The sequence below is a fragment of the Schistocerca serialis genome, chromosome 3, assembly GCF_023864345.2.
Source record: "Schistocerca serialis cubense isolate TAMUIC-IGC-003099 chromosome 3, iqSchSeri2.2, whole genome shotgun sequence".
NCBI lineage: Eukaryota > Metazoa > Arthropoda > Insecta > Orthoptera > Acrididae > Schistocerca > Schistocerca serialis.
Window position 1 is genome coordinate 392,395,783 of NC_064640.1, and position 26,784 is coordinate 392,422,566.

The window sequence follows — 26,784 nt, forward strand, 5'->3', positions numbered from 1 at the left end:
GTGGTTACACGACAATAACATCCCTGTAACAGACTGGCCTGCACAGATTCCTGACCTGAATCCTATAGAACACCTTTGGGATGTTTTGGAATGCCGACTTCGTGCCAGGCCTCACTGACTGACATCGATATCTCTCCTCAGTGCAGCACTCTGAGAAGAATGGGCTGCCATTCCCCAAGAAACCTTCCAGCACCTGACTGAATGTATGCCAGCAAGAGTGGGAGCTGTCATCAAGGCTAAGGATGGGCCAACACCATATTGAATTACAGCATTACCGATGGAGTGCACCACGAACTTTTCAGTCATTTTCAACTAGGTGTCCAGATAATTTTCGTCACATAGTGTATCTTTTCTAGGTCACCAACTATGTCATACTTCGTGTCCCTATCGAGACTTATTCCCAGCTCCACTCTCAGTAACCTGAGACAACCCTGCACAAGGCTTACAATGGTGGTGACCTGGCACTCACTCCAACACTTCCTTCAACAGGTGGCCCACACTTCTGCAATGACAACTACCTGAACACCAACAGCACCTTCTTCTTTCTATATAAAGTTACAACTGACTTAGGCTTCTTAACTCTTGAGTCTGCTGCATGTTTCCTACACCTACAGCTGCAAGAGACTCCTCTCATCTAAGCTCCGACAGCTGGTCAAATGTGCTGATCATACACCAAGTGAAATTGTTTGAATTACCCTTCTCTTAGCAGCCTTCTCACCACCTTAACAGTTTCCATTCCCCCACCTTCTTCCTCTTCCTCATCCTACCTAGAAGTAAATGATGTAGCATCTGCTTATGTATGTGATCACATCCTAGATTCATACTATGGCAGTTTGCAAGGCACAGAAGTTTCCATTCATTTTCGGGTCACTGCACACTTCTGAGGACAACTCCATACTTGGGATCACAAGGTGTGAAGTTTACTTTAGTGCCCCTGTATTATTGTGGAAGAAATGGCAACATCACTTACAGGCATTTGCGTTTTGCAACTGCCACTGTTGGTCTTCCAAGTGAGGTACAACACAGCACACATCTGCCATGGTCTTTCTTCTTTTAAATATACCAACATTTCTCCAACCTTCTGTTTCTGAATAAGAATTTTTACTAGCTATTTGAAATGGATAGCACAAGACACTTTCATGATATAGCACCTGGAGAGGTCACATACTTGCGTTGACAGCAATGTTTCAGCAGCATCTTAAAATCAAAGAAGTCAGTTGTATGTATTGGAAATACATGAAATGGTGAATAGCTTTAGCTGGCAACAATCTTGTTTAACACTTGTGGAACCAAGGCCTTGCTGACCTTTCTTCATTTCCCCATAAGTGCAAAATTTGTCACAGCTCACAAAGCCGTGCCCACTCACCAAAAACTTGTGCATTATCTATTCAAACTATTCCATGCTAAATGGAGAAGACATCAACACATGGCACTTTGAACTCTATGGGGAATCACTGCTTGGCATGAAAACCCTGTTCAATTACTAATGAATGTTTGAAACACTTTCTCTGTGATTTGATGCAGTCAGTCTTGGGACATGCAACATTGTACCAAGAACACAACAGCACTGACAATACAGAAAAGCAAAGGCACTTTGGACTTTTCCATTACCATTCTTCAAATGTAACCAATCTCTATTTCCTGCCAAAAGAAATCATTAGAATCAACAATTCTCATTGGCTAGCATACACTGCCACCCAATTGGCTACAATCAATATCAACACATAATGCTGTAAACTAGTTTACTTCTGCATATTCCCATTCACTAATGATGTATGGAATCATTTCCTGGGAACATTCAAGTTACATGGATAGTATACTCAGAATACAAACGTATATTTATGAATTCTGGTGTGACCTCTAAAAGAAAAAAAAGGGGGGGATATTTTTACTACTTTGCAATACATATATTCACAAATGTCCTTTGTTGTTACCAGTATTTTTCTTTTCACAGAAAATAGTGAGAAACAAGAACACAACACTAGGACAAAAAACAACATCTACAAAGACTCAAGCCATAGGCATCCGCAAAGTGGAGACAAGAAGAGGCACTTGCCACTGACACCGCCCCTCCTGCTCTAATGTAACCATTCTTACATAAAGCTTTCCTCGTATGGCGAAAGGTAAATGCTTTGGTACAAGGAGGAACAGTCAGATGCGAGAGAGAGAAAGAGAGAGAGAGAGAGAGAGAGAGAGAGAGAGAGAGAGAGAGAGAGAGAACCTGCATTCAAATTAAACTTACATTCTTCTACTAAGAAAACATATAGCTATGAGAAAAGAATTACTAAGCTCCACCAATGCATGACACTATGGCCTGTCATATAGTTACAGGTGAGACAAATTGTCTGATGTACGGTTTACATATAATATTAAATTGCAGTACGTGGTGCAACAAAGTACATCCTATTTAAGCCAAACTACAACATGAAAAAGTACAAACACTCACGATAAACTCAAACAGACTTTTAAAAAAGTTCTAGTCAATTGAGAACAGTCCCCTGTTGTTCATCAGTGTGTGTGTGTGTTTTTTTGCCGAAAGCCTACTTATTTAACAGTCTTTTTGTCATGTCTATCTGCAACTCAACATCTCTGCTATCTGTTAAACAGCAGTAGGCAGTTAATAGTCTGTAGTGACTTAAGTGTAGATTTTCTAAAGGATTCTGAAAGAAAAAAATATCTGGAAATCTTATTTGGATCCTACAATTTGATATCAGTAATTAACTTTCCAAATTGGGTGGACAAAGACAGTAGGACCCTAATAGCTGTTTTCTTTGATGAAGCTCAAACCAAGAAAGTAACTGTTTACCCATTAACAAATATTCTCTCTGATCATAAAGGAAATTAAGATAATCAACACCGAAGCAATTTTGGGTGGGACATTTGTACTAGAATTTGTGCGTTTTATATTTAGGAATCATAAGTTATTTGAAGTCAAGTTACTGTTTTAAGCAACAAAATGAGTTAATTCTAACAAATACAGCGTTCAGAATACGTACTGAACTGTCTGCAATATAATAAAGAAAAGCAATGATACAGGTGGTGTTCTAGGTGCGCAGTCCGGAACCGCGCGACTGCTACGGTCACAGGTTCGAATCCTGCCTCGGGCATGGATGTGTGTGACGTCCTTAGGTTAGTTAGGTTTAAGTAGTTCTAAGTTCTAGGGGACTGATGACCACAGTAGTTAAGTCCCATAGTGCTCAGAGCCATTTGAACCATTTGATACAGGTGGGATGGGAAACTGACACGGAACTTAACAAATCTAACATCAAAATAATAATTCTCCTCTGTTAGTGGCCACAATTCAGCCAAGCCACATTTAAATGAAACTTAAATTCTTCTATTAAAGAAACATGTAGCTATGAGAAAGGAATTACTACATTGCACCAATGCATGACACTATGCAAGATCTGTCATACGGTTACAGGTGAGACAAATTGATGTATGATTTACATAGAATATTGAATTGCAGTATGTAACGCAACTAAATGCATACTATTTGAACTAAACTACTGCATAGAAAAGCACAAACACTCACACTGAAATCAAACAGCCTTTTAAAAAATTTCTAGTCAAATGAGAACTGTTCATCAATGTTGGAATACACAACTTTCTCTTCACAACAGACCTACCTTCAATAGACTCACCCTTCACTACAGGTGAAATCCAAAATTTGCCACTTTCTTCCATTTAAAGGAATGTTACACTTTTATTACCTACATACTCCACTTTTGCCATGTATGACTGAATCACAAGAAATATTGTCCGCATCACTAGAAGAACAGCTTCAACAAAATCTGCAACAATGATGTTCAACTGACCACTTCATTGTTGTTTTAATCCTGGTGAAGTAACAACAGACCGGAACTCTGATTTTGCTGTTGCCCAAACTTTAAGCAGACCTTCTTTGACACAAGAAAACTAATGTAATGACTGCAGCTTGGGTACAGGACTGACTCCAGACAATCCTTGTTCCAGCATTTCAACATTTTCTGCAGTTTTTTCCTTGGGGACATAAGTCACTCCACACAAACACCATTGAATGACGGGATTGTTCCAGGGTATAGATGGACTCCTGAATGGACGCTACCAAAAGATGGTGAGGCTAGCACTGGTCAATAGTTTGAAGGCTGCTCAAGGAGTCAGTACACAGGAGAAGTGACTCTCCAGGTCATGAGCGGACATGCGCAAGAGCACAAGATATGGTCGCCAGCTCTGCAGTGAAAACACTGCAGCCATGTGGCAAGGAGTGCTGTTCAATATGTCCTCCATGAACATATGCAAAGCCTGTGTGACAACCAACCACAAAGCCATCGGTGCAAACCACTTCATGGCCCCGGTACATCTCGAGAATCGAGAGGAAGTGATAGCAGAGAGCCACAGAGTTAACGGAGTCCTTAGGGCCATGTGAAAGGTCCAGAAGAACCTGCGGCCTAGGTGCACACCATGGAGGAGTACATGAATGGACCCCGAGGAGAGGTGGTAACGGGAAGGACTTCAGTTCAGACAGAAGGGACCAGACGGGAACTGCAATTGTAGCCCTGACCTGGGCCAATGCCGGAGATGAACCCCCGTGGTTGGGAAAAGGAGATGGTAATTTGGATGCGCAGGAGAACTATGCGCAGGAGAACTGGTGAGCAGTTGAGCACCCCTAACCTTCAATGGAGGGACTCCGGCCTCCACCAGGACACTGGTCACCGAACTCGTTCTAAAAGCTCCCGTCGCTAGGCGAACACCACAGTGGTGTACTGGGTCAAGTAAACACAACACTGAGGGCACCGCTGAACCGAAAAGCAGACTCCATAAGTCAAGGTGGGACTGAACAAGGGCTCTGTAGATCTGCAGCAGCGTAGAGCAATCTGCACCCCAGTTGGTGTTGGTCAAGCAGCAGAGGGCACTTAGGTGCTGCCAGCACTCTCGCTTAAGCTGACGAATGTGAGGTAGCCAAGTCACTTGGGCATTGAAAACCAGTCCTAAGAATCGATATGTCTCCACTACAGTGAGTGGATCGTCATTAAGGTAAAGTTCTGGTTCTGGATGAACGGTATAACACCGACAGAAATGCACGACACAAGACTTCATGGCTGAAAACTGGAAGCCGTGGGCTAGAGCCCATGACTGCACCTTGTTAATGATTCCCTGTAGGCACTGCTCAGCAACACCAGTACGGGAGGAGCAGTACAAAATGTAGAAGTCATCCGCATAGAGACAAGGTGAGACCGACGGCCCTACAGCAACAGTCAGACCATTAATAGCCAGTAAAAATAGAGACACTCAATACCGAGGCCTGTGAAATGCCATTCTCCTGAATACAAGGGGGAACTATGGGAGGCACCAACTTTGACACGGAATGTACAGAGTGACAGGAAGTTTTGGATAAAAATTGAGAGCAGGCCCCGGAGAACTGACTCGTACAATGTGGCATGGATATAATGTCACCAGGTCATGTCATATGGATGTTGGCATTTGGAAAAAGACTATTCAGATGGCAGAGTCGAGGGACACAAGATTATCAGTGGCAGAGCAACCCTGGTGGAAGCCACCCTGATGTGGAGCCAGTAGGCCACATGACTCAAGGACCCAACCCAACCGCCAACACACCATACGTTCCAGCAGCTTGCAAAGAAAGTTGGTGAGGTTGATGGGCTGGTAGCTATCCACAACAAGCAGGTTTTGACTGAGTTTGAACACTGGAATGATTGTGCTCTCCCGCCATTGCGATGGAAAGACACCATCGCACCAGACCCGGTTGAAGATGACTAGGAGATGTCGCTTGTAGTCAGATGAGAGATGTTTAATCATCTGACTGTGGATCCGATCCATTCCGGGAGCTGTGTCGGGGCAGTGTGCAAGAGCGCTGAGGAGCCCCTACTCTGTAAATGGGGTGTTACAGGGTTCACTGTGACATGTAGTGAACAAGAGGACTTCCCTTTCCATCCACCATTTGAGGATGCGAAAGGCTGGAGGGTAGTTCTCCGACACAGAGGCTCAAGCATAGTGCTCGGCAAACACGTTTGCATCAGTAGATAACACGCCATGTATGTTAACACCGGTAACACCTGTTGGGGCTTGGTACCCAAAAAGACATTTGATCTTCATCCAGACTTGGGAAGGTGACGTATGACACCCAATGGTAGACACGCACCTCACCCTACACTCCTGCTTCTGTCATTTTGTAAGCTGACGAACGACGGCACGGAGCTGCTAAAAGGCTATTAGGTGCTCTAGAGAAGTGTGCCACTTGTGTTGCTGTAGAGCTCACTAACGCTCTTTAATTGCCTCAGCGACTTCCGGCGACCACCAAGGGATTGTCTTTCACCGAGGGCACCCCAGAGAACGAGGGATCATGTTTTCCACCACAGAAATTATCGTTGTAGTGACCTGCTCAACGACAACATCGATGGCACCACATGGGGTAGATTCATTGGTGACAGCAGATTGAAGGCTTCCCAGTCTGCCTTATTTTAAAGCCCATCTGGGTAGGCATCCATGGGCATGACACCGAGGGAGTGACAGGAAGATGGGGAAGTGGTCACTACCCCACAGATCGTCATTTGCTTCTCCATGGGAGAAGGCCATAACTGCAAACCGAGCTATCAATGGCCGAATATGTGCCATGTGCCACACTGAAATGTGTGTCAGCACTTGTATGTAAGAGGCAGAGGTCAAGTTGTGACAGTAAATTTTCAACCTCCCTACCTCGGCCAGTAAGCATGACGTCACCCCACAAGGGGTTATGCGCATTACAATCTCCCACAAGTAGGAAAGTTTTAAGGAGTTGATCAATCAGTGCAGCCAATATGTTCAGCGGTACTGCACCATATGGAGGAAGATATACATTGCAGACAGTTATGTCCTGTGTCATCCTTATCCTGACAGATACAGCTTCAAGAGGGGTTTGAAGGGGCACAGGTTCACTACATACCGAGTTCAGGACATAGACGCAATCTTCACCTGACACATTATTATAGTTGCTACAGTTCCTGTAATATCCCTTACAGCCGCAGAGGGCAGGGGTCCGCATTGCCGGGAACCAGGTTTCCTGGAGGGCAATGCAGAAAGCAGATGTAAAGCTTAACAGTTGCTGTTGCTCAACCAGGTGGTGGAAAAAACCGCCGCAGTTCCACTGGAGGATGACGTGATCGTGAGACTGGGAAGGCATGAAACACTCAATGAGGCAGTCTACGCCTCAGGGTCATCTGCTACCACCAGATGAGTACCTGTGCGATCGACATACATTGTGTGTATGGGTCCTGTGAGGTCTAGGTCTTCAGCGAGCAAGGTCTAGGTCCTCAACAGATGCCAGAGTGTCCATCTCATCCTCAGACACAGAGCTTGTAGGTAGTGGTGGTGTGGGTGGCACCGCAGTGCCTTGGTTCTTGGGGGTCTTCTCCTTTTTAGGTTTCTCTCTCTGCTCTGTAAGTTTGTCCGGCTGGGAGGGCTTCACTGATTCAGTCTCAGGACTGAGGAGGACCGTGAAGCCGTATGACCTGTGGTTGCTTCAGCCACTGGCAGGTGTCAGCTTTGCCAATGGTAGGAACCTGGGAAGTGAGTCAGTCAAGGGATCCCTTCCTGGCGACCGGAGCTGAAGGAAACTTGCACTTCTCCAGCTGAGAAGTGGGGACTGACGTCCCCGATGGTTGACGGGGGGGGGGGGGGGGGGGGGGGGGGGGGGTTGCTCCTGAAGTAGGTTGTACAGGAGCAGCAGGTATGGAAGTGCGCCCCTCCATCAGGGGGGCAGGTGTAGCCTTCCGCCTCCGAGAGCCAAATGCATGTGGCAGAATGGAAGCTGGTAGAACCATTGTCACAGAAGAAGTGTAGGTTGACATCATATGCACAGGATGTAGCCTCTCATATTTTCTCTTAGTCTCAGTTTAGGTCAGTCAGTCCAGGGTCTTGTATTTCACTATTTTTCTTTCTTTCTGGAGAATCCTGCATTTTGACGAAAAAGACAAATGGTGTTTTTTGCAGTTGACACAGATGGGAGGCAGGGCACAGGGAGTATTGGGATGTGAAGGACGTCCACAATCCCAACAGGTGACACTCGAAGTTCAGCGGGAAGACCATATGGCCGAACTTCCAGCACTTAAAGCACCGTGTCCGGAAAGGGATATATGGCTTTACATCACAGCAGTAGAACATCACCTTGACCTTCTCGGGTAATGTGTCACCCTCAAAGGCCAAGATGAAGGTACCAGTGGCAACCTGATTATCCCTCGGACCTTGATGGACGCACCGAATGAAACTGAAATCTCACCATTTTACATTGGCATGCAGCTCATTGTCAGACTGCAAAAGAAGGTCCCTGTGAAATTTGATACTCTGGACCATATTTAAGCTTTTATGGGACGTAAAGGAAACAGAAACATCCTCCAGCTTGTCACAGGTGAGTAGTGCCCATGACTGGGCAGAGGATGCCGTTTTGATGGTTTCATTGACAGGCAAGATTCCCCATCAACTCTCATACATACAAGCTACTGGGGTGAATAAGCTTTGCTGCCATCCTTAGCCTGGCGTTCCTCCCATGGCGTAGCCAGAGGGGGGATGATTTGGGGTCAAATTTCTTAGCACTGAAGTTAGAACTTGAACGCTTAGAGACTGCTCATGTTTGACCACCAGCAAGAGATGACGTAATATGCCTCAAGGCGTTGTGATCTGCCCTGATGCGACCCACTCCGACCAGGTGCCCTCCCCATGGGTGCCACCAAGCCGCAGCAAAGGCCACCTGGCAGGATGGTCATTGCCAGGTGTCCCGATGCCCCAGGGTGACGGGCATCTACTCCTTGGCAAATGTGCAGAGTTAACGGCGCAGGCATCAGCAGAGCGATATCTGTGTGGTCAGGGGGCTACAACCAACAGGGTACATGGTGGCCCCACCACAACAGACTGGCTACTGTGCTGGATATCAGGCGCAAACAAGCTACGAAGTCCATTATTGTAGACAGCGCAGAACGCGATACCCCACAGAGGATGGAGGAAAATGCCAGGATGGTTCCTTTCAAAGGGCACGGCTGACTTCCTTCCCCATCCTTCCCTAATCCGATGAGACCGATGACCTCACTGTCTAGTCTCCTTCCCCAAAACAACCCAACCCACACGGGGTGAAATTTATAACGTACCAAAAAAATTCAAACATAAAATTTAATATCTTCCATGATAAAGTCATATTAGTATTTGAAAATAGCTTTGCACATTAGCTTATCAGAAAGGACATTATACAAACATGAAAAAAAAAGTATCACTACAGGGATTAAAGTGTCTTGTGAAAGGAAAGGGGAAATGTATCTGTTGGTAAGAACAAGTAGACATCCTGCAGTAGTTGCACACTACAAAACTTGCTCAAAATTAATCCTGCAGTAGTTGCACACTACAAAACCTGCTCAAAATTACTAAGATGAGTTATTAAAAATCTAGGAACATGCAAATATTGTGGGATATCAGTTATTCCAACAACAGACTTAAGGCTATGTGGAATGTAGCGAAATGCTAACAGGCCACAGAACAGGATAACAGTTCTACTGAACTGAATGGAAGGGCTATAAATGGCGAGTCACTGATAGCAAATATATTTAATAATAGATTACATTAGATTAATACTTGTTCCATAGATCATGAATACGACACTTCGTAATGATGTGGGACGTGTCAGGTTAATAAAAGATGTCTTTACAAGATATTACATTACACAAAATATTACATGACACTAATGTTTAAGTTTTTTTTTCCCCTTAATTTATATCTAAAAATTCAGCAAATGAATAGAAGGAGTTGTCATCTAGAAATTCTTTTAATTTATTTTTAAATGTTAGTTGGCTATCTGTCAGGCTTTTGATGCTGTTTGGTAGGTGACCAAAGACTTTTGTGGCAGCATAATTGATCCCTTTCTGTGCCAAAGTCAGATTTAACCCTGCATAGTGAAGATCATCCTTTCTCCTGGTGTTATAGCTATGCACACTGCAATTACTTTTGTACTGGGTTGGATTATTAACAACAAATTTCATAAGTGAATATATATACTGTGAGGATCCCTAGACCCTTAAATAGATGTCTGCAGGATGACCGTGGGTGGGCTCCAGCAATTATTTTGATTACACGTTTTTGAGCAATGAATACTTTCCTACTCAATGATGGATTACCCCAGAATATGATGCCATACAAAAGCAGTGAATGAAAGTAGGCACAGTAAGCTAATTTACTGAGATTCTTATCACCAAAATTTGCAATAACCCTAATAGCATACGTAGCTGAACTCAGACGTTTCAGCAGACAATCAATGTGTTGCTTCCAGTTTAACCTCTCATCAATGGACACACCTAAAAATTTTGAAAATTTTACCTTAGCTACAGACTTCTGTTCAAAGTCTACATTTATTACTGGAGTTGTGCCATTTACTGTACGGAACTGTATATACTGCGTTTTATCAAAATTTAAAGAGAGTCCATTTGCTAAGAACCACTGAATAATTTTGTGAAAAACATCATTTACAATTACATCACTTAGTTCATGGTTTTTGGATGTTACTATTATACTTGTATCATCAGCAAAAAGAACTAACTTTGCATCTTCATAAATGTGGAATGGTAAGTCATTAATGTATATCAAGAACAGTAAAGGACCTAAGACCGAACCCTGTGGGACCCCGTACTTGATAGCCCCCCAGTTTGAGGAATCAGCTGATGTTTTAACATTACATGAACCACTTATTTCAACTTTCTGCATTCATCCAGTTGAGTATGAATTAAACCATTTGTGCACTGCCCCCCCTCAAACCATAATGATTTAGCTTATCTAAAAGAATTCCATGATTTACACAATCAAAGGCCTTTGAGAGATCACAAAAAATACCAATGGGTGATGTCCGGTTATTCAGAGCATTTAATATTTGATCAGTGAAAGTGTATATAGCATTTTCTGTTGAAAAGCCTTTCTGAAAACCAAACTGACATTTTGTTAGTACTTTATTTTTACAAATATGGGAGGCTACTCTTGAATACATTACTTTCTCAAAAATTTTTGAGAGAGCTGTCAGAAGAGAGATTGGGTGGTAGTTGTTGACATCCGTATCCCACTTTTTATGCAATGGTTTTACAATGGCATATTTCAGTCTATCGGGGAAAACACCCTGCTCCAAGAGCTATTACATATGAGGCTGAGAATCCTACTTATCTGTGGGGAACAAGCTAAGTACCTTGCTGGAAATGCCATCAATTCCATAAGAGCTTTTACTTTTCAGTGAGTTTATTATTTTACTGATTTCAGAGGGAGAGGTTGGTGGAATTACAGTTGTTTCAAACCACACAGGTATGGCCTCTTCTATTAGTAGCCTTGCCTCTTCTAGTGAAGATCTAGACCCTATTTTCTCCACAACATTTAAAAAATGATTATTGAAAATATTTTCAATTTCTGATTGTTTGTTAGTGCACTTGTCATTCAGTTTTATGGCACTAAAGTCTTCCTGTGCTCTTGGTTGCCCTGTTTCCCTTTCAATAATATTCCAAATTGCTTTAATTTTATTACCAGAGTTACTGATCTCAGACATGATACACATGCCTCTGGACTTTTTAATAACTTTTATTAGTACCGCACAATAGTTTTTATAATATTGATCAATTTCGGGGTCAGTACTCCCTCTTGCTGTTAGATACAGTTCTCTTTTACGGTTGCAAGATATTCTTATTCCTTTAGTTAGCCATGATTTTTATATGTTTTCTTGGAATCATGTTTAATTATTTTCTTGGGAAAACAATTTTCAAATACCCTTAAAAATGTATCGTGAAATAAGTTATATTTGAAGTTTGCATCAGGTTCCTTATACACTTCATCCCAGTCTAGTTGCTGTAGGCTTTCCCTAAAGTTCGCAATATTTATATTGTTAATTGAACGCACTGCTTTGAAAGTCTGATTTGATATACTGCATGGAGCTATGTCATGTACTGTAACTAGCTGTGCACCATGATCTGAAAGACCATTCTCAACAGGATAAGTATTTATGTCCTTAAACTTATCTTGGTCTATAAAAAAGTTATCTATCAATGTACTGCTGTTCTTTGTTATCCGAGTAGGAAAATCAATGACGGAGCTCAAATTGAAAGAACTGAGTAATACTACAAGGTCATTCTTCCTATTACACTCTTTCAGGGAATCAACACTGAAATCCCAACAAATGATAATTTGCTTCCCCCTGCCTGACAGAGCACAACAAAGCATCCAAGTTTTCTAGAAATAGCTGGAAATTCCCTGAGGGGGACCTATACTCTGTTACAATTATGAAAGTGCCATCATTTAGTTTAAGTTCAGTGGCACATGCTTCCATATGTTGCTCTACACAAAATTTTTTAGTTTCTAAATTTTTTACACTGTGGAAGCTTTTGACATATATGGCAACTCCTCCTCTCATCATATTATCTCTACTTACATGTGCAGCTAATTTGTACCCATTGATGCTAACCTTTTGCATATCAGTGACAATGTGATGCTCAGACAGGCATAGTACATCTATTACATTTTCAGTTTCTATATCTTCTAAACAAAGCAGAAGCTCATCAATTTTATTCTTCAATCCCCCAATATTTTGATGAAATATACTAACATTATTTTTCACCTTACTTTTGTGAGTATCTTGAACTTTTTTAACATCTTTAGTACTTGCCTGGCTGAGTTTCCCACTGGACACTGATCTTACACTAAAAAAGAGTTTCCACCATGAGATGTAGTTCCTCCCCCCTTTAAATTTCCTGCTATCAGCCCAGCCAGTTTACCCTTCCCTTTCTTGTTGAGGTGTAGGCCATGTCTAGTATAGTCCCACCTACAGAGTGAATCAACAGGAACCACACCAATGTGTGACCCCGCACCAGATCCAAGTAGCCGTTCCAACTCGAAATTAACTCTCCTGACAGAAGAGCTCAAATGAGGTCGGTCGTGGCACTCCAGAACCGACACAAACCCAACACTGGTATGACTCGATGTTGATGCAATCTTTGCCAGGTCACACACTATGCTGTACCCCGGATCTCAGTCAATACTGTTGCCCGGCCCACCCACAATAACCACGGTATCTTCCTTAATAAAGCCTCTACATAGTGAACCTAAATCCTCTGTAACCTGCCTCAGTCCAGCACTAGGTTTGAAAAAACTTGTGACCTGGTATTCTGACCCTAATTCATCCTGCAGAAGTTGGCCCACACCCCTAGCATGCAAACTACCTAGCAACAAGACTTTCTTTCTCTTTGCAGACTTCCCTACATTCTTATTCAATTTGCTGCTGAAAGCTTGTTGAGACCTGTCTACATCTACTTCTGTGAGAGGCTCATCAGTTTCTGACTGAGGCAACAGGTCAAACCTATTTTGTACATTAATATCAAAGCTGTCAGAAGAATTTCTTTGCCTGTTCCTTATGCCTGTTGCCACTTGCCACCCGTTTACCCTTCTCCCCCCTTAACCTGCCCAGTTCTCGCCTAGCCTCATCTAACTCAGCCTGAAGGGCAGCAATTTTCCCCTCTTGTTCCACAATCTTTCTATCTCTACTGCATACCCTACAGAACCACTGATTAGTCCCGCTCATTTTCCCAATTCCCACGCCACTACAGTTGCCCCAATGAAAAAAGTTACTACATCCATCACACCAGACCCCGGAGCTAACGATTCTATGGCATGTCAGGCACTTTACACTCATGGTACAAATCGATTTTAGTCAGAAATATAGTAGAAAGTAAAGAGAAAACTCACAGCATTCTGTTGAAAAAGCAACTCTCATAAAATTCAATTATATGAATGTATCACCAACTTCTCCTTATGAAATTATACATTCACTCAAAAATAAAAGCACATCTGGGTTTGATGGTGTTTTCAATAGAGTGCTAAAGATTTTTTTCCATATAGTACGTCTTGTCTTATCCAAAATATGTATTACATCACTAACTTGGGGCATTTTTCCAGAGAGACTGAAATATGCTATTATCAAACCCCTCCAAGAAAGGTGACAGGAGTGAGGGATCTAAGAAGAGTTGCCCTACTGAGAATGCCATTAACAAGTTCACCCACCACATTTTACATTCACTAAATAAAATAGAACTGGCTGCTATTTTCTGTGACCTATACGAGGCATTTGACTATACGAATGACACAGTATTCTCCTAGTTAACTAACGTTTTGTGGGGTTGATGGTACAGCCAATTAATGAATAATGTCATACTTAACCAAACGTATGCAGCGAGTTGTACTTGGTAACTGAACTAACACAATATGGGGATGTAATTCTGACTGCGGAGAAATCAGGTATGCCCCCCCCCCCCCCAAATGCTCAATCTTAGGTCCACTATTGTTCCTCATGTGTAAATGACATCACATTTACTATACAGCAATTGGAATAGCTGCTCCCCCCCCCCCCCCCCCCCCCCCACCCAGGTGATGCTAGTATTGAAATCAATTCATGCACACATACAGAAACAAAAGCAGTGTTCTCAAAAGTATCAACAGCTGTTTTCCTGCAACTGCTCTCACCCTCAATTTTAAAAACACATCAACTAAAGTTCTGCACATCTAGAGATTCTACACCAATAATACGTGAAACACATGGTAATAATAAATGAAACACATGGTGAGGAAAAAATACAGTGGAAAATTCAAAATTCTTAAGTTTCCACACTGATGAAAATTTGAACAGGAGAAAGCAAATTTTGGAACTCTTAACACAAATTAGTTCAGCCACTTTTGCACTTTGAATCACACTGCAAATCTTGGGGGAGTGAGAAATCAGTAAACTAACGTGTTTTACATACTTTCATTCAGTAATGTCACACGAAAGTCTTCACAAGTCAAAATGTATGTGTGGTGCTCACCCATGATCATGCTGTCAACATCTGTTTAAGGAGTTGGGCATTTTGACTGCTGCTTCAGGGTGTATTTATTCACCTATTAAGTTTCTAGTATATAGTCCACTGCAGTTCAAAAGGAACAGCGACATACATAATTACAGCAACAGAACGAGAAATGACATTCATTATCCTACATTCAGGTAGTCTTTAGCACAAAAGAGGTGCACAATGCTACAACTAAAATTTTTGATCACTTAAGCCAGACAGACAGCAAAGTAAATTTTGAAAACAAACTGAAAAGGTCTCTCCTTGACAACTCCTTGTATTCCACAGAAGAATTTCTATTACTGTAATGTATAAAAGGTGGCGGGTAGGAATTACGCCTACTAATTCTGATCTGTATATATAACGAAACAAATCTTACAAATGTTCAGCACATATCCATATTTACAAAATAATATGCGATGTGAATGTAAAGTGACCCATGCCATATCATTAAGATATATCATAGAAAATAAACCATGGAACACAAAACTAACCAGCCACCTAACTACTCCAGTGGGATAAGAACTTTTCTGCCTTAGATGTGTCAAACAGATGTGTGATGATTTCCAACTGCTAACACAAAGGAACACATCTTTTCAAAATAACTTCAGTCACCCTCTAGTTTAAGTATAAATGACTTTTAGGCATGAAATTAAAAGTCATAGAGAACGTAATGTCAAGAAGTTATTAAATGCTTCCTAGTTGCTCATGTATGGCTTCTGAGACACAAACAGCTTACATATGGTAAAAGCTGAGGTCTAAATAACATGCAACAACTTTCTGCTGGAGCCACCCTACAAACACACATTCGTGGCCGGACATGGTACTGTTTTTTCCCTTTCTTCGTGTATCACCTAGCACAAAGTTTTAAAGGGTGCCATGTAATTAAGAAGTTGAATATTAATTTTATTTGTACTGCCCATGGTAAGTTTCAAAACAATAACAACGATGTAACGGCACTCAAATATCTGATCTAAATACTTTTACAATTAAGTACCACTTTATTTAGATGTTGTTCCCAAATGTGAAACTTCAAAACAGGTATGGGCATCTAAAAAAACATGTAAACATCTCGAATTTAGAAATAATATCGCTCTTGGTTGGTCTTTCCATTACAGTAGGAAATATACTCCAAGTACGCACGCCCATACAAATGTGATAAACAACTTACATAATTACGGAAATAACACGTGTTTCCCTCAAACAAGAAGTCATGCAGACGAACAACTTACTATCACACCTCATTTAATAAAAACTTGTTACTTTTGACACTTGAAAACTAGAATCACAACATCACTTCGGATATGCCGCCTAAAGTGTTATCGCGAACTGCTGCCAACTGTAGTCTACAATACGAACTTCATTTAGCTCTCCTATTTAAATTCCGAAGCGTCTCATTATCTCTGTAAATGTAAATATTATTTCATATTGTGGGGACGAACCGTATACAATAAGTGTACGAATATGGAAAAGCAGTATTCCCAAAGAATACGTCATAGCACCTGTAACAGAAATCAATTTATAAACTATTTATTTTATTTTTGTTTTACGAAAATTTTGATAACTTGCTCTATTAAATTTCATTATCGTATGTTTCGCGCAAACAGGACCAAAAACATCCGCATTTAGGAACTATATTAGCTTTTAGTGGTAGTCGGATGCGTCCTTGATGAAGGACTTATCCTGGCTTTTTCCTGAAGTGAATTAAAAACCTAAAACTCATGATGTCCAGAAAGACATGAGCCTCAATTCTCCGAAATCTGAAGCCAGTGTTTCAACAAATGAACTACCTCACTAGTTTACACCTAAGTTTTAACTGGAACAAGTTATCTGTGTTACATGAAAAATAATTGCAACTGTTCATATTGTCCCTCAACGCTTTTCACTCCACACACCATTGCAAATGTTTCTAGGACCACGACTATGCTGACAAGCCTCTGTTATCTGTTTGTCTTCCCATCTCTCTGTGTGAGAAACTGAGTCAGGATCTCCTCATGATGAATGAGGTGTTTAATTCAGAACAATCGTTAGACATCCGGCATTATCAAATGGTGCTGAGCACTATGGCACTTAACTCCTGAGGTCATTAGTCCTCTAGAACCTAGAACTACTTAAACCTAACTAACCTAAGGACATCACACACATCCATGCCCGACGCAGGATTCAAACCTGCGACCGTAGCGGTCGCGCGGTTCCAGACTGAAGCGCCTAGAACCGCTCGTTCTAGCGACCGGCCCGGCATTATCCACTAGCGATCTTGGGTGTGTGGTTTTCCAGCAAAAAGCATTACATTGTTACCATATGTAATACGATATACTATAACATGGCAGATGTTGTCACTTTTTTATTAATCCCTACTCTGAGTGCTGCTATACTGAAAGAAGACTTTATCTGGAATTGCAATTCATTTAATTGTCATGTTACATGCTGCACCCATAAGTGGGCTTATCATACATCCGGGATTTGCTCGGGAGTCCTGGTTTTTTTAGTGCTGCTCGGGGTAACGTCCAGGAATGCAAAAATGTCCGCTGTTTGAGAAATTTATTACTGCCGAGGATTTTTTAAAAATCTTAGACCCATATGTTCTACAAGACATAGCTGGACATTCTCTTAAGGCCGTGCCTCTCTCGGCAAATCTTTGAGCTGATGTCGATTTACGAACTGAAATTACCCAGTTAGACGAAGAAGAGAGTGTACAAGCTCTTAATGAAATTATAAAATATTCCACAAATACTTATGTCCTATTCGATAAACGTAAATTGTTGTTCAAGTTATGAAAAAGTAATAGATACTACTGAATAGGAAAAATTATAAAGTAGCTGAGTTTGTAATGACTTTGCTTGGGACATTTGCTCCAGCTGAAAGATTTTTTTTTTCTCAATTATAGGGAACATTTGTTCTGAGAAAAGGCGTAGCTGCCAGTATATGCTGTTAAAGATCCCCTAAATGTTAAAATTAATTCAAACCTTTCTTGTAGTGAATTTTGCGAGCTAATTAAAACAAAAACAAACTATTTCTGAAAGAACTTATGCCTAGAGAAAAATATAAATGAACAAATAAATTGTGATATTCTGGCAAACTGTTACGACTTTCAACTAACCCAATTTCAAAAATAAGTTCTGAGTTGGACTCAAAAAGTATGGTAATATGTCCTGGGTCAGACCCAAAAGATATGATTAGCCTACCGGTGCAATATATTTAATGACGTGAAGGACTTGTCTGCTGATAGTTTATATATTAATTTAGACAAGCATAAGAATTGAGTTTAATAATAATAGTACACACCGCTACCAGTATCAATTTTCTTCCACTACACAAACAGCAGATTTCTAAATAACAAATTTTCCTCAATAAAAGGTTCTGCAGACTCTTTCCAAATCCATTTTTGTTATTTGTCAAGCATTTGATGTCCTCAAATAAGGTACGTGTGACACAGTAACATGTTTTAAAGTTAATCTGCATGAATTTGTTGCAATAATATGGAACAAATCATTTTCACTGGTTACAAATACACGATTTGTTTGAGTACGGTAACATGCTGTCCATTTCCAAGCTTAATTTAATAAGGATAAGCTAGTTATTCTTTTATACAAGGTACTCATTTGACTAGCAATATAGTTAAAACTGGAGTTTTCTTTTCTTGCCGTGCAGGCTATGAATTTTAAATTAAATATTCGTGTATACAGGAGGTTATCTAGGAGAAATGATCTTAGGCTAGATTTAAAATTAACTTTGCCGCTGCCATGCATTTTGTTGCCTGGGCAATTGGTCAAAGACTCCTGTGGCTGACAGCTTTAGTAACAAATAATTACGGTAATTTTTCTTGTAATGTTGTAGCTGTGGATAGCAGTATGCTTCTCAAACTATGATGGATTATTATGACAAACTACATTTACAAATATAAATACAGTGGAGGAGTAGTTAAAATGCGTAACTGCTTGAAGTAAGGTATGTAAAATGTGAATTAGGCTAAATGCCATAAATTATTTTCAATACTCGTTTTACTGCTGACAACAATTTATTTTTAAATGATGAATTACACACAAAAAGTGTGCCATAAGAAATTAATGAGTGCAAGTAAGCAATATATGTTACAGTATTAATTTTATTTTCTTACAAAACTATCCATTATGCAAAGAATGTAAGTCACTGACTGTAATGTTTTGAGCAGATCACTAAAATGTTTCTTCCAGTTCAAATTTCATCAAACCGTACACTCAAAAATTCTGAATGTTTGGCTCCATTTACAGTCTGCAGTTCATGTGCTACATTAATTGTTGGAGATATTTTATTTGCTTACAGAACGGAATATTCTGTGTGGTTTTTTTTATCAGTAAGGCAAATGTCATTTTTACAGAATAATTTAATATTTCTTTGAATCATTTTGTTAACCTGTAGCTATCTCTCTAACAGGACTAATTATTAACATTCAGAAGCATGAGGAACAGAATTAAATCCGACACTAAACGCAGTGGAACTCTTTTTGAGTCTTCACAGTCTCCAAAGATCATTCGCCTTTCAGCAATGTTGCATTTATCTGGACAATTCTTTAGTTTTTTTTGTGTAATGTCTGATTCAAACCAGTTGTTTTCAAAACCATAAGTCCCTTATAGGCTGTCGTTAAACTCAGGAGAAAGCTAGTGAGTCCCCACTCTGCCTACATTCTCCGTAATACCATCAATGCCAGGATGCTGCCAACATTTTTTACAAGTAATGTTATTTTCCACCCAAGTTTCATCAATATAAAAGAAGTTTCTGTCTCGTTCCCTTGATTTCCTCATGTGGATCATGTACTTACATCACCAGCCAATTATATCCGTTCTATCTATCAGAATCTTTCGTATATCTTTTTCAGGTAAATCGCATTTCACACAGTGTCTTGTGTAAAACATCTTTCTGCCAAGGAAAATGGATATTTTGTATTACGGCAGTAAGTCATTTCCGTAATGTGGGCAATAGTTTTTGGTTTATGTTAAAGCCCTCCACCATTTGTTGAATGACCAATTTTGTGAAACTGTCTATAACATTGGGTTTCCTCCCAGAATTATTAGGTTTTCTTTGTCGCGATTCCAGTAAACCATGTTGTTTATTTTCACATTCTTTTTTATGCATCCTATTGTTTGCATAAATTGCAGACCTATGATTGGGACTGGTAATATTGCCAGCAGTTCTTTTTGTGTCACCTCTTTAACACACGCTGTAATAACATTAGAGAGGATTGAACGCTCGTTACTCCGCAAATACCTCCTCTTCTTCGTATTCTGTACATTTTCTTGCAAGCTAGGGTAATTATCCATCTCTACCAGATACCAAGTATATCAGTAAGCATACAAAGTAAACTGACTGATGCTGTAACTAATACCCCACGAACAAAATCGTCATATATCACTGCACGCCGGTCTACACCACTAGACAGTTGATGGGCCACTCATTTTGGGTGCCCCTGTAGGCCAGTGGCAGGATGCTTGTCCCACCAAAAGCGCTGCTCGCTCTTGAGTTTACAGACTATACAACTTAAGCATTTCTGAGATGGAACCACCAGCAATACAATCAAGTGTCAATGTGATCAAAGATAATAGTGACAACAGTCACTTTTAATGAAGGGACAGGAATGCAATTTGTTTTTTTATTATTTTGTAGCTTCAGATATCCTTATTTCTTCTTTACGGTGTTCCTCTATTCATGACAAACATTTCTGATATCAGGTCACTTTTGATGCGTTCTTAATTCTAGAAACCTATAATTTAGGAGAAGTTAATCATTATTAAACCCCCTGGGTATCTCTAAGAGTGTACATAATTGTACCTTAATTTTCTATTCTTTGTTTTTGTGGCAAACTGTTTAACATAATGACAGACACCAGTTTGACAAAGTAAATGGCTTTAAGTGTTTATGTGGATTCTTCTTGTTCTAAGGATTTAGTTTGTCAACCAAGGTGTTGATTGTGAAAGGGGAGATATAATTACAGTAAATTAAAGTGATCAATAAATGTAATGAAAACCACTAATTGATTTTTCAATTATAATCTTTTGTTTGATGTTGAATTCACAGTGCAAATAATTCATGATGTTCAATTGTTGGTGAAGAAAGCTCTAATATGATTTGAGTGATTGATCCACAATATGATAACATACGACACTATGGAATGGAAGTAAGTGAAATAGTCAGCTTTTTTTATTTTTCTGTTACAGCATTCACACTGCAAATAATGACTTATTTATGTTTCATAAGTTCTATGGTGTGCTCATTCGCAGTGAATATATTATGAAATTATTATTACAAGACTTAAATTGTATTAGTATTTTGTCATACTTTATGCATACTGCAGGTTGAAACTTCTTAAACTGCGTCCATACCAGCTGCACTCTGTTGCAAAAACCTAAGAGAAGATGTTCTGTGAAATGTGGAATGGCCAATGTGGAGAGCAAACTGTGATGCTCTGCACAACAATGAACAAGTTCTGCAGTGTGTCAGTACATTAAAGCAAACAGTTCGTTTGTGCGCAGATCTGTCTGAATGACATTTCTTGTTTTCCATTATTGTTGATGCACATGAATGTGCACACTGAAGCATTGTTGCACACCTATGAACACTCTACTCCTTTCTGCCCTGTTCTACGACCCTCTGCACTGCCCTACATCGCACATTCGTGCACAGCGCAATGCTGCACAGGCCAGTGCGTCTGGGTGGGATGCAGCTTTACAGTCCCTGAACAGCATAAAGAAAGTCATGTCTAAGTTTAATGATGATGGTCATATGACAAAAAATTTATAAATATTCATGAAAATTTCATTAACACCCTTCACTAATATTATATTATGTAATTTATAGGAACACTCAAATTGTCTACAATCAAAAGAAACTTACTATCTGGCAAAACCACTGATAAAAGGTCTTTAATATAGTTAAGGATAAATAAATATAAATAAATAGGATGTGTCTCCATATATTTCACTTTTTAGCTAATAATTTACTGCAAACCAATGGCATTTAGGCATAGGAGTAGCCTCAAGTCTCGCATTGTGCATTATCATGTTTTGGACACGGTGGATGGAAGTAGGTGATTGTGGGTGGCAAAAATTGTAATGCTAACTAATTAAGACTTGGTGCTGACAACAGAAATTGCGTGGGGTGAACTCTGCCTAGACATCTCAGTATTTATTCGCAGGAAACAGATAACAAAGGAAAAACTGATCACGAAAACTGTAATTCAGTTTCTGGTCAACATCTAAAGGAAGAGTAATTAATATCTGTGTGTAATAATAAAGGACATGAAACTATCTTGGAGGAAAATGCCCAAAGGTAAAAGCAACTTTTCACGAGCTCGTGCAACGTCGAAAAGACAAAATTGGGCAGGAAACAATGAAACAAATCCAGAAAGAGAAGCATGCCTAGCAGTGTTATGACAACATTTTCAATAAAGAAGAAATAAACTAGCAGAAGAGCAACGTGAAAATATTAGGGAGACAGGTCGGAGAAGAAAGCAGTCATATTGAAAAACAGAAAACAGATAGGATATCAATAAAAGTGATGAACAGAATATAGCAGCACAATTATTCAAGACATCTTCAAATGCCAATGCACAAGGAGGTAAGGATGTCACTGTCTTAAAAATGAGGCACTTCATTACAGTCCAACTATAAGATATAATAAACGTCCAACCATAGCAACTGGGAGAATCGATAAATTACGTAAATATTGTAAGGCGAAAAAAATTAAAGGAGAAACACCAACTACATGCTCAAATGATAAAATTACATTGCTGGCACTAAAACCTTCCACCTGAATTCTTTGAATATATGAATGGCTAAACGCTGATATCGAAGGAGAGAAAAAGACACTATTACTCACGCTTCCAAATCGTCATTTGGAGCAACAGCAAAACCGAGGACAAAGCATTTAATCTGGTGTTCAGAATCGAAAGACAAGTGCATCATAGAATTGAGACGTTGTTACCATTTCCTAGCGTAACGCCGAGGTTTTTACAAGTTTACGTTATTGGAAATGAAGATGATGAAGCCGATCAGTGTTCTGTGAACATCACTGGATTGCATCGAGATGTAATTCAGGATCAACAACGTTTACTACATAAAAATAATGAATTGGTGTGAATGTTTAAAGACCAAATCAAAAAATGGCAACAGATAATTGCAAAATAGTAATACAAGGTGATAAGAGACTAAGAGGCGAGAATGGAAGATGGTTCAATGCACCTCAATCAAACGAACTGGCGTTAAAATTGTGGGCAGTGAAATTAGTTATTGTGATATTGTGACACAGCGAAAGAGGAAGGAGCACTACAGTGCAGCATATCGACACCAAGTTGACCTGTAATCAGATAATCCAACAAGTAAAAAAGTCACTTCAGAAATGTTTTATGCATGTCATATAACGGACACACAAAACGAATACATTGTTTCACCAGTTTATTGTCGATATGTATGCAAAAATAGAGTCAGAAAGGTTGCTCTACCTTCGTCAACACAAAAAACTGAGATTAATGTATTCATTTATGCGATGGGCTAGCCAATGATGCAAATGTTGAAAATCTAGGGCGATTAGTAATTTTGCCTTCTATGTTCACTGGCAGTCCCACACATATGCACGAGCATGCACAAGGTGCTATGACTTATGTCAGGATACATGGCCAACTCGGTTTGTTTATAACATTTACGAGTAATTCATCGTGGAAGCAGATGAAAGATGAGTTACAGCATAGGCAAACACTATCTGGCCGACACGAAATAACTGAGCAGTGTTCAGGCAAAAGCAAGCCAAATTAATTGATAAAATTGAAAAGAGTCAGAACTACATTGCATTTTCATGTATTGGACAAGCAGAAAATATATATATTTGTAGGCGCCACACAACCAGATATCAAATGTAGCATATAAGAATGTAATTTAAACTAAAAACTTCATATGTAAGATATTTGTATCAATAAAAAAGGAAAGAAAAAGTCTTTCACTGTAGTTTTTGTCCATAATTACATTTGTGAAACTACTGACAGAAAACAAAAACACCAGTGATGTGGGTTATTATCAGCTAGAACTGAATGTAATATTAGCAGCATTATGCACAAATTATTTTCCAACCACATTGTGAATGATCAGCTTAATTTTTGACTTATATTAGATGGGATGAATCAGCAAAAATAAAAAAATAAGTTTTTGTTGGTTTCACTTAAATTGAGTCAAAGATGCATCAACTAAAGCAGCGTACCATCATTGCCTTGCTGCTTGTAGAGACTGGACTAAAAAAAATGGCTCTGAGCACTATGGGACTTAACTGCTGAGGTCATGAGTCCCCTAAAACTACTTAAACCGAACTAACCCAAGGACATCACATACATCCATGCTCGAGGCAGGATTCGTTCCTGGGGCCGTAGCAGTCGTGCGGTTCCAGACTGTAGCGCCTAGAACTGCTCGGTCACAACGGCTGGCAGGACTAAAATCTGCATTTGTTTCTAACAGGGAAAAATTCCAGGATATGTCAAGTTTGAGACATAAACGAGTGGAAGGCTTGGAACCATACTGCAGGAATCAGATATTTTTTTTATTGAGAAGTGCAGTTTAGAGTTTGAAATTTCAAATAATGATGAATAAGATAGCACCAAAAGGAACGCTCGATTACTTTTTAATATGTTATAGTGTTGTATTTGGCATATTTTGTGCACTACAAAGGCTTTTATGGAGCTATCAAAACGAATATTTCTCCATAAAGATGAGATTGTTGTTTTATGCTGCAATGAAGGAAGAGGCCAATATTTACAAAGAGATTAATTATGTGCAGAACATTCCACACTCACATTTGCTGATACATGAACCTTTTCATCTCAGGCAGTTGTGAGTTTTTAATTTTGAGACACACAACATAAAAACAGTAGAAGGTATGTTTTTTATCTCCACAAGGGCCAGAGCAAGGAAGGTTCTAATGTAGTGTTCACCTTTCTATATCATTGCATTAAGACTTTGTCCCCACAAAACCTAAGAGAACTTCACTTTTTCAGCTATGCATACAGAGGCCAAAATCACAATCATACGGTTATATGAATGTTAATCATCTTGACAAACGGTGGCAGATCTGACACATTCTACCACTATTTACCCATTAGAGGGCACTCTTATCTATCTTATCTATGCTAATTACCATTGATTCCTAGTAGGAAGGAGGAACTTCATACTATAATACTCTAATTTACGTAAAATAACTGTGTTAATCACACCTGCAGAAAACAGCAAATAAATGTAATTTATTGTCTAAAGAATAAAATACATTCTTAATGTATGTGTAAATACCATGTGGTAGATATCTTCATAACTCTAAAATGTGAATTAGTCAGCATATTACGTGTCCTCAGGCGGCTAAGCGGCCGTTTCAACATTACCTTTCCTAAAATTTTCGAGTATGTTGTCAAGAGTGAAACTGAAAAAGTGTCTGATGAGAGTTGTTTATGCCTTTTTGTGTGCAGAGTGCTAAAGTCAGCATAATTCATCTAATTGGGAAACATTCCAGTAAACAATCGCTGGCTGTGCAAATAACCTAAAATGTTATTAAACTCATAATGGCAGTCTTTATTTGTAGTTGATTAGCGTAAAATGTATGTAATGCGTTACAGACTCCCACAATTCTTGATGAGAGTCAAATCCCTTAATTTTAATGTATTTTACAACACTAGATTTATATTGGGATTGTGTAGGCATGTTCAAGTAATTTATTGAAGTGGGCAGCCCTAGGGATTTGTAGCTGATACGGATATTTGACTGCTTGCTACACTGTATATTGCCTGTATGTCCAGTTTTTGGTTTCTGGTCATAAACAGTATCCTCTTTACATCATACTTATTTAGATTTTCGCTGATAAAAACAAGATTGTTACAGATATACACTGTACAGTAGGTCACTGTAGGCACAAAGCCTTAGTGATAGGAAAAAGGGCCGGTCATTTCTATTTTCAAGAATGGTCGTCAAACAAATGTACAAAACTGTAGGCATATATCCTCGAAATTGATCTGTTGTTGAATTTTTGAACATGTCTCACATATAACAACATTTCTGCAGGTCGAGAATTTTCTTTTTAGCAGTCAACATGAGTTCCAAAAACAATTATTGTGTGAAACACAGATCACTCTGTTCATCGAAGTTCATGCTGTGTTCCTTGGCTTCCAGAAGATAGTTGGTACGGTTCCACATTGCTGCCTAATGCAGCAAATAAGAGCATATGATATATCATACCAGCTGTGTGACTGGATTAAAAAGTTCCTAGCAAATTACAACATGTCATTTTTGATGGAGAAATATATTCAAATATAAAAGTAAAATCAGATATAACCTAAGAGAATGTTATAGGACCCTTGCTTTTCACAACATACGTAAATGACAAAGTGGTTGACATCAGATGTTTCATGAGGCTTTTCGTGGATGACGCCATTGTATACATATTAATCACAATGCTTGGAAATTATACTGAAGTTCTGGAAGACATGCAGAGGATCTACACTTGGAGTGGAGACTTGCAGTTGAGCCTCAACATAAACAAATTTAACACACTGCACGTCATTAAGGGGAAAAGGTTATTACTGTATCAAGACAAAAAGGAATTACGGCGTGTAGCTGCTAGTGAGCACTGATTTACATCAAGGGAAAAGTTAAAAATTTGTGCCAGACAGTAATTCGAACCCAGGTCTCCAGTCTACTAGGCAGATGCTCTGACCACTGAGCCATGCAGGCACACAGTGGTCATCAGAACTGCACGGACTTCCAAAGCACACCTCCCATCAGGCCCAAAGTGTCAACTTACCTGCACATTACTGATGTAGTGCCCCTGCCCATTATTCTCACTACTTGTGGCGTTTCTCCGATTCCCGTAAGAGACAGGCCAGTGGTCTCTTCAATGCAAATACACTCCATACTCGAACTCTTATCGGAAT

The 26,784-nt window shown here is 39.7% G+C and overlaps 1 protein-coding gene across 7 annotated transcripts in view; it reads right to left on the minus strand.

Moving 5' to 3' along the window:
• Positions 1-16,199, minus strand: part of LOC126470242 (centromere protein J) — a 326,728-nt gene extending 310,529 nt beyond the window's left edge. For all 7 annotated transcript variants that reach the window (XM_050097951.1, XM_050097950.1, XM_050097946.1 and 4 more), the window contains exon 1: positions 16,027-16,199. The gene's annotated coding sequence lies outside the window, so the exon portion shown is untranslated. The remainder of the gene's footprint in view (positions 1-16,026) is intronic.
• Positions 16,200-26,784: the final 10,585 nt, after the last annotated feature.